The sequence below is a fragment of the Lactuca saligna genome, chromosome 5, assembly GCF_052625555.1.
Source record: "Lactuca saligna cultivar CGN05327 chromosome 5, ASM5262555v1, whole genome shotgun sequence".
NCBI lineage: Eukaryota > Viridiplantae > Streptophyta > Magnoliopsida > Asterales > Asteraceae > Lactuca > Lactuca saligna.
Genome location: NC_136421.1, coordinates 38,018,287 through 38,032,784, shown reverse-complemented (window position 1 = coordinate 38,032,784; position 14,498 = coordinate 38,018,287).

The following is a 14,498-nucleotide window of genomic DNA, read 5'->3' as shown; positions in this document are numbered from 1 at the left end:
TGCGCGCAGCAGCTAGTGCGAGTCAGGACCCCAAGCGGGGGAGAGTTAGTGATTCATGGAGAGCGACCGCAGTGTGGACCCGCTGTATGCTCAGCAGCGAGGGCTAGGCGCTACCTTCAGCAGGGATGCGCGGGTTATGTCGCGTATGTGATGGATACCCGGGAGGCGGGTAAGGCGACCGTGAGCGAGGTCCCGGTGGTTCGAGATTTTGCTGATGTTTTCCCGGAGGAACTACCTGGGATACCTCCGGAGCGACAGGTGGAGTTCAGGATTGACCTCATTCCCGGTGCGGCTCCGATAGCCAAAGCACCATATAGGTTGGCTCCTCCCGAGATGCAGGAGTTGTCTACGCAGCTACAGGAGCTGCTGGACAAGGGATTTATTCGGCCGAGCAGTTCACCCTGGGGAGCCCCAATTCTGTTTGTAAGGAAGAAGGACGAGTCGCATCGGATGTGTATATATTATCGGGAGCTGAACAAGGTAACGGTGAAGAACCGATACCCGCTTCTGAGGATTGACGACCTATTTGACCAGCTTCAGGGAGCATCTTGGTTCTCCAAGATTGACTTGCGTTCGGGGTATCATCAGATGAGGGTCAGGGAGGAGGATATGCAGAAGACTGCGTTTCGGACGCGCTATGGTCATTACGAGTTCGTGGTGATGTCGTTTGGGCTCACCAATGCTCCTGCCGCGTTCATGGACCTCATGAACCGCGTGTGTAGACCGATGCTGGATCGGTTTGTGATAGTCTTTATCGATGATATCTTGGTCTATTCCAAGACTCGGGAGGAACACGAGGAGCATCTGAGGGAGGTATTGGAGACCCTGAGGAGGGAGAGCTTGTATGCCAAGTTCTCCAAGTGTGAGTTTTGGTTGCGCGAGGTGCAATTCCTTGGACACCTCGTCAACCAGAACGGGATTCTGGTTGATCCGGCCAAGGTCGAGGCCGTGATGAGATGGGAGGTTCCGAAGTCTCCATCTGAGATTCGGAGCTTCCTGGGATTGGCGGGCTACTATCGGAGATTTATCCAAGATTTCTCCAAGATAGCCGTACCCCTGACACGACTGACGAAGAAAGCCGTGGTCTTTCGGTGGGGACCCGAGCAGCAGGTTGCGTTTGAGATGCTGAGACAGAAATTGTGTGAGGCGCCTATCCTAGCCCTGCCTGAGGGTGTCGAGGATTTTGTGGTTTACTGCGATGCATCCATTTCGGGGTTGGGCGCAGTTCTGATGCAGAGAGGGCATGTCATTGCCTACGCTTCACGGCAGCTCAAGCCTCACGAGGCAAATTACCTGACGCATGATTTGGAGTTGGGGGCGGTGGTCTTTGCCCTCAAGATTTGGCGACATTACCTCTACGGGGTTCGGTGTACCATCTACACGGACCACAAGAGTTTGAGGTACCTCATGGACCAGCCGAATCTGAACATGAGGCAGCGGCGATGGTTGGACGTGGTGAAGGATTATGATTGCGAGATCCTTTACCACCCGGGGAAGGCCAATGTGGTGGCCGATGCGCTTAGCCGCAAGACGGTGCCAATCAGGGACGTCTGTTTGAGGATGACTGTGGTGACTCCCCTGTTGGAGCAAATTCGGGAGGCTCAACAGGAGGCTATCAAGGAGGAGCATCGGAAGAGCGTGCGTGTGGTGGGTCAGGTTTCCTCCTTTGATTATGATGGCAGAGGACTTTTGACATTACACCGTAGGGTGTGGGTGCCGTATCACGGTGGCGTGCGTCAGATTTTGATGGAGGAGGCGCACAAGTCCCGATTTTCTATCCATCCCGGGGCGACGAAGATGTATAGGGATCTTCGTCCGGATTATTGGTGGCCTTGCATGAAGCGGGATGTGGCATGGTACGTCGAGCGGTGTTTGACCTGCAGGAAGGTCAAGGCTGAACATCAGAGACCGCATGGCAAGATGCAACCGTTGGATATCCCACTGTGGAAATGGGAAGATATCACGATGGATTTTATCACAAAGCTTCCCAGGACCGCACGGGGAGTGGATTCGATTTGGGTCATCGTGGATAGATTGACCAAGAGCGCTCACTTTATTCCAATTCAGGAGAGCATATCGGCCGAAAAATTGGCCGACATCTATATCAGGGAGATTGTGGCACGGCATGGAGTGCCAGTATCGGTGATCTCGGACAGAGATGTGCGTTTTACTTCCAGATTTTGGAAGAAATTCCATGACGAGTTGGGCAGTCGTCTGCATTTCAGCACCGCCTTTCACCCGCAGACAGATGGTCAGAGTGAGCGGACCATCCAGACTTTGGAGGACATGTTACGGGCGTGTGTGCTGGATTTCGGTGGTAGCTGGGATACCTATCTTCCTTTGGCTGAGTTCTCCTACAACAACAGCTATCACGCGAGTATTGACCGACCACCGTTCGAGATGTTGTATGGGCGGAAGTGCAGAACCCCGATATGTTGGGGTGAGGTTGGCCAGAGAGTCATGGGAAGCACCGAGGTGGTGCTAGAGACGACCGAGAGGATCCATCAGGTTCGGAGCAGACTTCAGACTGCACAGAGTCGGCAGAAAAGATACGCCGATAGACGTCGATCCGACTTGGAGTTCCAAGTCGGGGATATGGTCCTCCTGAAAGTGTCGCCTTGGAAAGGTGTCATTCGATTCAGGAAGCGGGGCAAGTTGGGCCCAAGGTTCATCGGGCCGTTCAGGGTTGCAGCCCGGGTGGGCAAGGTGGCGTATAGGCTGGATCTGCCAGCCGAGCTCAGTCAGATCCACAGCACCTTCCATGTTTCGCAGTTGCGAAAGTGCCTGGTGGACGATTCAGCAGTAGTACCGTTGGAGGATATTCAGGTTGATGACAGCTTGAATTACATTGAGCGCCCAGTCGCAATACTCAACAGGAAGACCAAGACGTTGAGAAGCAAGAGGGTAGAGCTAGTAAAGGTGCAATGGCAGCACCGCAAGGGTTCGGAATGGACTTGGGAACCGATGGACGAGATGATGGAGCATTACCCCGAGCTGTTTCAGGACCGGGCAGCAGACTTCGGGGACGAAGTCTAAAATAAGTGGGGGAGATTTGTAGCACCTGGTTTCCGGTATGTGAATTTTATTTGAGCATTGCCCTATTTTAGCCTTGGACTCGGCGAGTCATAAGGTCCGACTCGCCGAGTAGGGACGAGACTCAGGACACATTTAAGTGGGCGACTCGGCGAGTCCATATCCTGGACTCGGCGAGTCACCGCTGCTGGATGAAACCCTAAGTTTCAAGGGTTTGCACCCTATTTAAACCCTCACTCTGCCCCAACTCGTCCCCATTCACCCCCAGAACTCCCCCAACATCGTTTTCCCTTATTCCCTTGGGAGATTGAAGTGTTCTTGGTGTGTTCTTGGAGGTTTTGAGGAGAAAGAGGAGTAGATCAAGAAGAGGAGAAGGAGATCAGCCATCTTTGTGTCATTTCAACGTATTCCTTGAGGTATAGCTCGTTTCCCCTCTGTTTTCAAGCTTGTAATCCCTTTTTGCTTCATTGGAGTCCTTCTTGGGCTCTTCCCCAAGCTTGTTTGTGCTTTGTGGGTGATAATAAGTTGTTAGCCTTTAGATCTAGGCATGATCTAGTCCCTGGAACTTGGATCTAATGCCTTTATGGGGTCATATTGCATGAAAGCCCTAGATCTACCCCTTTTGGTGCACTTTGAGCCTTAAAATTCATATTGGTGAATATCTACACGTAAAGTTGGAAACTTTACGTGTGATTTGTGTCCTAGAAGCCCAGATCTGTGAATGGCATGGACTGGAATCGAGCAAATCGGTGTATTTGATGGATGCATGGCTGCGACTCGGCGAGTCATCTATGTGACTCGACGAGTCTGGTCGCGAGTCACTGAACCGGTCCCTTTAAGATGTATCGAGTTGAGCCGTGAGTCACAGGGGGTGACTCGGTGAGTTGGAAGCTGAACTCAACCATGATAGGACTCGGCGAGTCAATGCCCTGACTCAGCGAGTCCAAGGCAATCTTCATAGATCAAGAACAGACTCGGCGAATTGTTCATACAACTCGGCGAGTTTTAGCATAAAGTGTTCCTCGGATGAAGATGAACTCGACGAGTTGTTCATACAACTCGGCGAGTAGGATGAAGAGGGTGAACGTCAGTTTAGAAGATGAACTCGTCGAGTTATAGCCCAACTCGACGAGTAGAATCAGGGACCCAGGACAATAGTTTGCTAGGGACTCGGCGAGTCGGGTAAACTAATAATTGACTTCGATTTGACTTAGGGCTAGACCAGGGGTAAAATGGTCTTTTTACCCAAAGGATAGTTAGCAGTGTATGATTAAGTATATTGTGGGAATTACAGCCGGGGAGTTTCCGGAGCAGCAGCAGCAGTAGTAGGTGATCAGTTCCCACACAGACCAGCAGCTATTTCGAGGTGAGTTTCCTTTCATTAGTAATGGGTCTAAGGCACCAAGGCCGGCCCGTGTAGATGTGACGTTAGTATTATAGTGTGGGCCGAGCCCGTATCTATTAGTCGAGTTGATTGTGATATATATACCAGTATGATAGAACTGTTTATACTTGTTGTCTGCGTGATACTTGTATGATATATGTTGACGGTTGGGTGTGGGCGAGGCCCGTATCCCTCCGAGAATGGAGTGTGGGCTAGGCCCGTATCTCCCAGGTAGCGAAGTGTGGGCGGGGCCCGTATCTTCACGAGTGTGGGTGGGGCCCGTATCTCTCAGAAAGTGAGGTGTGGGCGGGGCCCGTATCCTCACGAGTGTGGGCGGGGCCCGTATCTCCTAATTGCATGTTTTGTTTTATGCTGTATGGTATGGGGTATTATGGGGGAGCTCACTAAGCTTTGTGCTTACGGTTTCAGTTTTGGTTTCAGGTACCTCCTCAGCTAGGGGAAAGGAGCCGGCACGGTAGCAGCATGTCACACACACACTCTTCGGTTTCCGCATTTACGAGATTCACTGGGATTGTACTCTGATAATTGATGGATTGTATGGTTTGAATATTAAAACATGTTTTGCGATGTGTTATGGCGTGATCAACAATACTTTTATTTATTAATGTTTTCTAAAAGTAATGTTTTAAAAAAAATGTAATTTTGGACATGAAAATTGGGTCGTTACACCTAGCGAGCTTGAGTGTGTAGAGTGAGAGGAAGAGCTATCTTGAGCTTTTTGGTGTGATAGATCTGGACCATTCTAGGTTCAGAGAGCCAAGAATATGAAGCTTTAGTAGAGTAAACCTTGGGGTTCAAAGTTAGGAAGCATTTATGGGATTTTTATGGTAGATATGGTTACTTTCATCTTACACATAGATATGAAGTATTTTATATAAATTACGTGCTATGTGTGCATATTATTTGAATACTTGCTGTCCATGCTGGATGAATGATTTTATACATGTTTTAAAAGATTTAAACGGTATATTTATTTTATATCTACAAATATGTTGCGGATGAAACATGGGTAGATGAAATAGTTGGTGTGTGATAAAATAAAATGATTAGAGATATGTGATGATAGAAAGGTGATGATAATTAGGTATATAGATGATGATGAATATGTGATGTAGGATGAAAGGAGATACCATAACCTTAACCAACAATGTGGCGATGTAGTCATCTACCAAAGTATAGATGACGATCACGGACTATTCTAGACAACACAATGGAAACACCAACATGCCCATAACCTGTAGGTGATGAATTACGAGTTCAGGCGATGTTGTAACTACGTATTCATGCGATGATACTTTAACCCCTTACTATGAATTACAAGTTCAGACGATGTTGTAACTACATATTCATGGGATGTCACAAATTTCGCATGCCAAACCAATGGTCATAAATCACATCGGTGAGAATGGTTCATTTTTTTGTAAAACCAAAATCAGATTGGAAATTTTGATTTTTTATTTTGGAAAATGTCAAACCATTGGTTTTGTATTTTGGTTTTGGTTTTTTGTTTTTTTTTTAAATATATTTTCAGGGTTTTGTTTTGTTTTTTTTTTTTTTTTTTCTTCCTATTTCATAAATTTCTTCATCAACAAATGTTGCTACAATTTAATAAAAATAAATAATTTGCTAAAACATAATACAAGAGGAAGTTTGTTCACATTTTGTCATTGAACTTTTTAGAGGGAAACAAACTTTCGATTTTGTTCATATTTAGTCACTAAACTTTTTTTCGTTATCTATTTGCCATTGAACTATTGAAACTGTTCACATTTTACCCTTATGACCGGCAACAGTTTCAATAGTTCAATGGTAAATAGATAACGAAAAAAAGTTTAGTGACTAAATGTGACAAAAATCGAAAGTTCGTTACCCTTTCAAGTCATTATCCCATTTAAGAAATCTTGAGTCAATTTCATAAAAATATTTTAAATAACTTCTTTAATAAATTTGAATAACAATATATATTTAATTTAATTTAAACGGTCCTAAAAATATTTAACAATAAGTATATCAATACATTCATTCAATAATTTGAACTAAAATTTAAGCAATAAGAAAAATACCAATGATTACATAGGATTCAAAGGAATGTTATATAATAACATCTATTTACTATTCATGGTTGTAACTTATAATATATTATTAAAACATATAAACCAGCACATAGATAATTGATTTTTCACGTCAAATAGATAATCAAACCTTATGATTCGATTTTAATATTTAAGTATGTATGTCAAGTAGATAATTCTCGAACAAATTGCTTTGATTCAACTAAACACATATGTTTGAAGCAAATTGTGCATATTCTTAGTTCTAAAATTGCAAAACTAAGAAGTTGTGTATCTTAATTAGGTTTTTCATGATAATAAATCGGTTAATAAAATTGATCGTTAGAGTTTAATTCTCATTTAAAACATAGATGAAATTAAGAATAATTAGATTTTCTACTAAAAAAAATATATTTTTTTTGTATTTTGTACATTAGAAAAACAATTTAGATTTATTTATGTTGTCATAAAGAATATGTGCTAAAAGTATAGGGTCCTATTCAAATTTATTGAGAATTCAATTGTGATCGGGATGGATGTAGACCTGGTTGGAGAGGGTTTTGACCCTGATCCGCTCCAAACCGTACAAAGTTAATGGGTTTTGATCATATTTTATGATTCATTCCCTGTTAACGACCCGTACCCGTTAACCATTTTATTAAAATGGTCGGATATGGATCACTATCGATCCAATCTGTGTATGACTCGTCCTGTCTAAAATTTTAAAATATAAATTTATTATTTATAAGTTATACATTTTGTCAATCACCGATACAATGTTTAGTACAAGACTCGACGAGTTCGATTGTTCCACTTCTACTTCCCAGTTCCTAATTGCTGAATTCTAGTTGACTCCAAAAATAACTATGTGAAATCATACAAGTTTGCAATAGTACATTTGTTTTGTTTTGAAAATGTTATTTATTAAGCTATAGTTAAAGTTTATTTTGGAATGAATGTTGTCTCGTTTTACTTTTTAGGGATTCATGTTATATATGGTGTAATGCATAATTATAGCTAAATCGTAATATTGTAAATGGGTGGAATAAAAATGTTGAAAATTCGTTGATCTAGTGGATAAGAGTATGGGTTTAATTATTCAAAGTCCCGCAGGTTACGGGTCGGATTTGGATCAACATTTGAAACTTATTTAATAAGTTTTGATCAAGTCCGATTCGCTCCACACTCGCTCCATTGTCAGATCTAGATGGATGTAAGTCTGGGGATAATATGAGGGTTTTTTTAGTCTAATCTACTTGTAAATTATTCTTTGATTTCAATTTCAATCGTAATCGTGATGAATGTAGATATGAGATGATATTAGTTATTCTTTTATTTTTTATTGGTAAATCAAATCTAATTCTAAATAATTTTTTTAATTCATTTATGTTTTAACTCTCTTCCTTAGAAAAAGAGAACAACATTTGATATCACTGACCTAGAAGCTCTTGGTGGATGATACGAGGAGTTGGTTGGATTGAGTTTGAGGTTTTTTCTTTAACAAAATTAGAAAAGATAAAAAAAATTTAAGAAATAAAACAAAATCATCATAAAAAGCACATATTTCGAATTTGTCACGATTTTCAACACGAACCTTCTTTATAGAATTTTGCATCTTAACTATTCATTTGGATGCAAAGGGTGTGTAAATTACACGAATGGTCACTGTAGTTTAAGTTAATTTGTGTATTTGGTCTTTAATTTATTTTTCTAAATTGGACCATCCCTGTAATTTGGTTTTATTACACTTTTGGTCCCTGTTAGGTATAAAAGACTATATTGCCCTTTTATTTTCTTTTTTATTGGTTTTTTTTATCATTAATCTACTAAAATAATTATTTGGTAAAGTTACCACCCCTTACTTCACCCTCTGGTACATCCCTATCTTCTTCCTCTTGTGTAAGTAAATTATCAGTCTTTACCTTTTGCTACTGAAAAGAAAATTCAATTAATTTGTAACCAGAATAAAACATCAAATCACACATTCAATTAACCGGAAAACACCTATTGATCCTTGATTGGAATCAAACCAATAAATAATAGAATCAAATCCACAACATAGTAATAAAAAGTCTTTCAAACCCAAAAATAAAAAACATAAATGAGACACATAAATCAAACCCATAAATTTACTCAAACAAGAAATCAAATTCACAAATCAAATACCGAAATCACACCTGGATTTTACATTCAACCCAAAAAACATAATCACATATATCAAATCTTTAGAATACGTTGAAAGGAAATCATAGCTTTTTGATGATCGTGAAGTTGGACATGATATCGTCAAAGGCTATGGATTTGATTCTCAAGAAGTTTTTTTTAAGACGCTTGATTGGTGAGATGGGTTCGAAGATTTATACCCCTATAAGGTTTGTTCGAAGGAGTTTGACGATGGAATTTTTAGCGGAGAGAGAGCAAACGGCGCTAGTGGTCTAGGTATGGTCTAGGGTTCTTCAAATTAAAGCAGGCAGTGGCGATGCAGAGATTTCCGGTCTGAGTATAGTTAGAGAAAACCCAAATTGAATGTTGATGAAGAAAACGCTAGTGAATGGGCTTTGAATAGAGTTGTTCCACATTTCCTTTGATGGCTTCAGGGAAGCGGTAATTGTGGCAGACCGTAGGTTTCACAAGAGGGCTCATCGACGGTGACGAGATGGTAATGGAGGAGCAAGACATATGATCAAGGTAAGATAAATATGTAGTGGATACCGGAAGTTTTTGGTCATATGGTGTAGGTCCCTTCAACTGATATTTGAGAGAAATAAATTATTATTATTAACGCCCGGGTTTTCAGGGCTAAGCATTTTGTCAATATAACAGTCTAGGTCAACTATTGTAACTCTTTTTGAAGTAATAAATATGAAATATTTGAGTATTATGTGAACTATGTGTTTATGTGTTTATTATAAATGTACAATTAACAAAGAATAAAAATGAGCGTCAAAATTAAAGTGTGAGATAATCCCGATATCTCTACATAAAGTTGTAGAATACGTCTCAAGGTTTCCATACATATAAAGAATGCCGAAATCCGAGCTATAACGAAGAAGTTATGGCCCGCCGAAGTTTTACGGCAAAACCGGCACGACACCGGAAGACATAAAATAGTAAATTTACGATAGAAGACTTTTTAGCCCTAGAAATCTAAACAAAAGTTGTAGAATATGTTAAACTAAGAACATCGATAAAAAGAACGCCCAAATCCGACTTCGTATGAAGAAGTTACGCTTTCTCGAAGTTTCGGACTAACAGTGTACTACCCGAAATTCGAATGTTTGATCGAGCGGTTTTTAGCCGACACGACCTGAACGAGAATCGAAGATCTTGTTGAGAGTAGCGTAACGAGAAAAAGATGGGCAAAAACGGATGTCGGATGAAGAAGTTATGAGGATTTAACGGACCAATTGTGTCCCGGCCCGTTAATAATATAAAATTTAAAATCGAGCCAAAATTAGCCGACGAAGTCTAAACGAAAGTTGTAGAGTACATTCCCACCTTCGCGTGGATATAAAGAACGTCAAAAACGGAGCTCGTATGCGAAAGTTACGAATTTTTGAAGTTAGGACTCGAAAATACGAGACCTGTTGCGAATCGGGTGACGTGGCCGCTTCTGAACCGTCGCTTGCTGACCACGGCTTCGCTCCGGATCGTGCCACGACACCTCGCATTACGCCGCGTGTACGAAGCAAACGCCCCGCGTCCGAGTACGCCTCGCGTCGGAAGTCCTTACGCCTCGCGCCTCCGGTGTTGCGAGCCAGCTGGTGCGAAGCTGGCGCCCTTATCCGAGCAGTACGCCCCGCGTAGAGGCGACCTTCGGCCCCTATAAATAGGTGCGAACTTCTTCGGATTTTTCACACCATTTCTCATTCTCTCTCTAAAATCTTTCTCTCTCTAAGGTTTTGAAGCCTCCCTAAGGTCTAGGTGAACCCCTAGCACCCTAAGGAATCCCCGAGACTCCCGGAGTCACGAGAAAAAGGAGTTTTTTGGTTTCGAAACGCTGCTCCAATTGAGTCCCGGTTTTCAATAAAATTCGTTGTAAGTATGCTACGCTTACGCAATTTTTAATATAGCTTTCAAATAATTATAGGAATGTTATTAGGTCCTTAAAATAATTATTTGGGCTATTATTATGAGTTATATTGAGCATTATTAATGCTTAATAATAGTCAAACTAATTAATGTGTCGCGGTTATCATTAAACTAAACCCTAGTGGTATCGATACTAGGTTTTATCGAAGGAATATCATTTTGAGAGTATCGAAGCGCTGTCCGAGTGCTGAGTCACCACCTAATCAAGTGAGTGCATAGTTACCTTCAACTTACACATAGATATGAAGTATTTTACGTGCTATGTGTGCATATTATCTGAATACTTGCTATCTATGCTAGATGAACGTTGTTATATATGTTTTCAATGATTTAAACTGTATATGTATTTTATATCTACGAAAATGTTGGGGTAAAACATGGGTAGATGTAATAGGTGATGTGTGATAAAATGATGAGAGGCCTCGATGTTGTTGTTGTTGATCCAGTCATCTAGCGGAGTATAGATGACGACCACAGACTCTTCTAGACAGTCCAGTGGAACACTAGCAGGCTCGCAACCTGTAGGTGTTGTGAACGATGTGTTCACCGGTGTACTCCATCCCCCACATGGTTGCCTATTAGGACATTTATTGCTGAGGAATCCCCTTAGCAGTAGTGTCCGTCCCGATGATGATCCTTAGGCTAGGTCCCTTATGATAGGTGTTTAGGGACGTAAAGTGAGGATAACGGGAATGGGTAATCGGGTTATTGTTGATTGATGAAATTAATAAACTTATTTATTGTGGGTTGAAAACCCTATGTGCTCACCAGGCTCCCAAGCCTGACCCACTCAGTTTTATGTATTACAGGAAGTGGCGCATGAGCATAGGTGTGATGTTTTGGACGAGGGATTACAGATATAGGCCTGTAGATATGAAATAATGTAGTAAGGCTTATATTGTACTGTTTATACTTTTGATCTGTACGAACATGACATCCCGAGTCTTTTAATGAAATACATTTCTATGGAAATGCTTTTGATAAATCTTTATCATATTATTGTTTTGGGACAAATTCCGCAATTCTTTTATTAAAAGATAACTCTGATTTTGAAATAAAGTATAAACAAAACCGGTCTTTTCTGGCCGTGATTTTGGGGATGTCACAGTTGGTATCAGAGCATTAGTTTAAGCGAACTAGGAATTTGTAGGATTTCTAGACTTAAACTTAGAATGCTAAGCGATGATTGTGAGGTTTGAGCACTAGCTTATTTTAGGAATTGTGCCTAAAATGCTTATAGGTGCTAAATGCTTTATGCATGATATGCTGTTATTTTGTTCGGATCTATGGTCTGTTGCCGACCGGATCTGGAAACCTTATGTGTTTAGGATTCTAAACGTACGACTACGCTATTAGAACTAGCATGTAAACGTTTCGGAGTGATAAGGACGATTTAAAACGTCTCTCCTAAATAAAGATCTAAATTCGCCTTATTCGGTGAATAGATCAAGATGGTAAGGACCCATAGCGGAAACATAAACGCAAATGGGAATAGACACCAACTCCCCGTGATCGAGCAAATACCAGTTGTGGAAGCCGCTGCCGGACCAATAACGATGGCCGGAGTGCAAGCGATGATCCAGGCAATGTTGGATCGTCAAATGGAGGAAACCAGGCGTTTGCTCCAGCAAAATCGAGAGGAAGCGACTATTCAGCTCGAACAGCCCGAGTTGAACGAAGGGCATACTGAAGAAGGAAACTACAGTGGGACTATTGGTCAAGCCAACCCACCGATAGTTAGGCAAAACCACCTGGATGGAGGAAATGATGGACGTGGATGCAAATACAACGATTTCATGGCATCCAAGCCACCGAGTTTATCCGGAAGCCCGACGCCGGTAGAAGTCATGAACTGGATCTTTGAGATGGAGACAATGTTTGAGAGTTGCGAGTGTAGCAATAGGCAGAAGACTGCTCTTGCAGTTCCTCTATTGAAATCTGGAGTACTAAGCTGGTGGAAGCTATTAGCTGATTCAATGCCCAAAGGTGAAGCAAGCAAAATGTCGTGGGAGGATTTCCTGGTACAGTTGAAGATGCAATATTGCTCTGAGCAGGATCTTCTGGAGATCAGCAACGAATTCCAGAATCTAAAGAAGGGAAGAATGAGCGTTACTGAATACGCTGCAAGCTTTACTGAGAAAATGAAGCTTGTTCCTCACCTCGTCCCAACTGAACTCTCCAAGGTTAACAAATTTGCCCTCGGATTACCAGCGGACTTCGGTCCAATGGTCAAGCAAACTACCACTCTAAAATCTGCCATCTGGGCTGCTAAGAATGTGGAGACCCAGATACGAGAGAAGGGTCTGGAGAGAGCGGAAGTGGGAGAGAAACGGAAATTTGACGGATCCTCGAGGTCCGGTAAGAAAGGTAGATTCTCAAAGTCTGGTTCGAGAGGAGGAGGATCAGAAGCAAAGTGGTGTGACAAGTGCAAGAAGAAGCACTTTGGGAAGTGTGATGGAGGAGTCACTTGTTACAAATACGGAAAGCCTGGGCACTATGCCAACGAATGCACCCTCAACTAGAAGGCCTGTTATGGGTGCAATGAAGAAGGGCACATTTTGAAGGACTGCCCGAAGAAGAAGGAGGCAGGAAGACCCAACATACCACCAAAGCCGAAGGCGAGAGCCTTCCAGATGACGCTCGAGGCTGCAAAGGAGGCAGCAGACGTCGCTTCAGGTATCTTTCTTGTAAATGGTTTACCTGCAAATATACTATTTGATTCCGGAGCCAATTACTCCTTTGTGTCGCATAAATTTGGTGCGAAATTAGCATTACCTGTAGAAAAACTAGATAATGCCCTGATTGTAGAAGTTGCCAGTGGCAAATTCGTACCTGTTAGTAATCGTATTAGGAACATCGTCATTGACCTAAACGGAAACGAATTCCATGAGGAACTACTACCCATAGAGTTAAACGGTTTCGACATCGTTTTGGGTATGGATTGGCTTAGCGCCAACGATGCCGAGATATTATGCCGAAAGAAGATAGTTAGGATAAACCCACCCGGAAAGGAATCATTTATGGTGTATGGGGACAAACGCAGAGTAAATTCTGGAATCATCTCCCTGATGAAAGCCAGGAAATGTTTGTCCAAAGGATGTGCATCATACTTGGCATTCGTAATCGATGCTAAGAAAGAAAAGAAAGAGGTGCAGAATATACCGGTTGTGTGCGATTATCCGGAAGTCTTTCCCGAAGATCTTCCCGGATTACCACCTGATAGGCAAGTAGAGTTTCGTATAGATTTATTACCAGGAACAACACCGATAGCAAAGGCACCTTACCGATTAGCACCGACGGAGATGAAGGAGCTCATGACACAACTTCAGGAGCTGTTGGATAGCGGTTTCATTCGACCTAGTTCATCACCCTGGGGAGCTCCGGTGTTATTCGTGAAGAAGAAGGACGGAAGCATGAGGATGTGCATAGACTACCGAGAGCTGAATAAGGCAACGGTGAAGAACAAGTATCCATTGCCGAGGATTGATGACCTATTCGATTAGCTGCAAGGTTCAAGCTACTTCTCAAAGATCGATCTTAGGTCAGGATATCATCAGCTGAAGGTGAGAGAGCAAGATATTGAGAAGACTGCATTCAGAACAAGATATGGACACTACGAGTTCTTGGTTATGTCATTCGGACTAACCAATGCTCCCGCAGCATTCATGGATTTGATGAATAGGGTTTGTAAACCATTCCTCGATAAATCTGTGATAGTGTTCATCGACGACATTCTCATTTACTCGAAAAGCCAGGAGGAGCATGGCAAGCATCTACGAGAAGTGTTGGAAGTGTTAAAGAAGGAGAAGCTTTTTGCAAAGTTCTTCAAATGCGACTTTTGGATATGGGAAGTCCAATTCTTGGGTCATGTTGTTAACCAAGAGGGAATAATGGTTGACCCCGCAAAGATCGAGGCT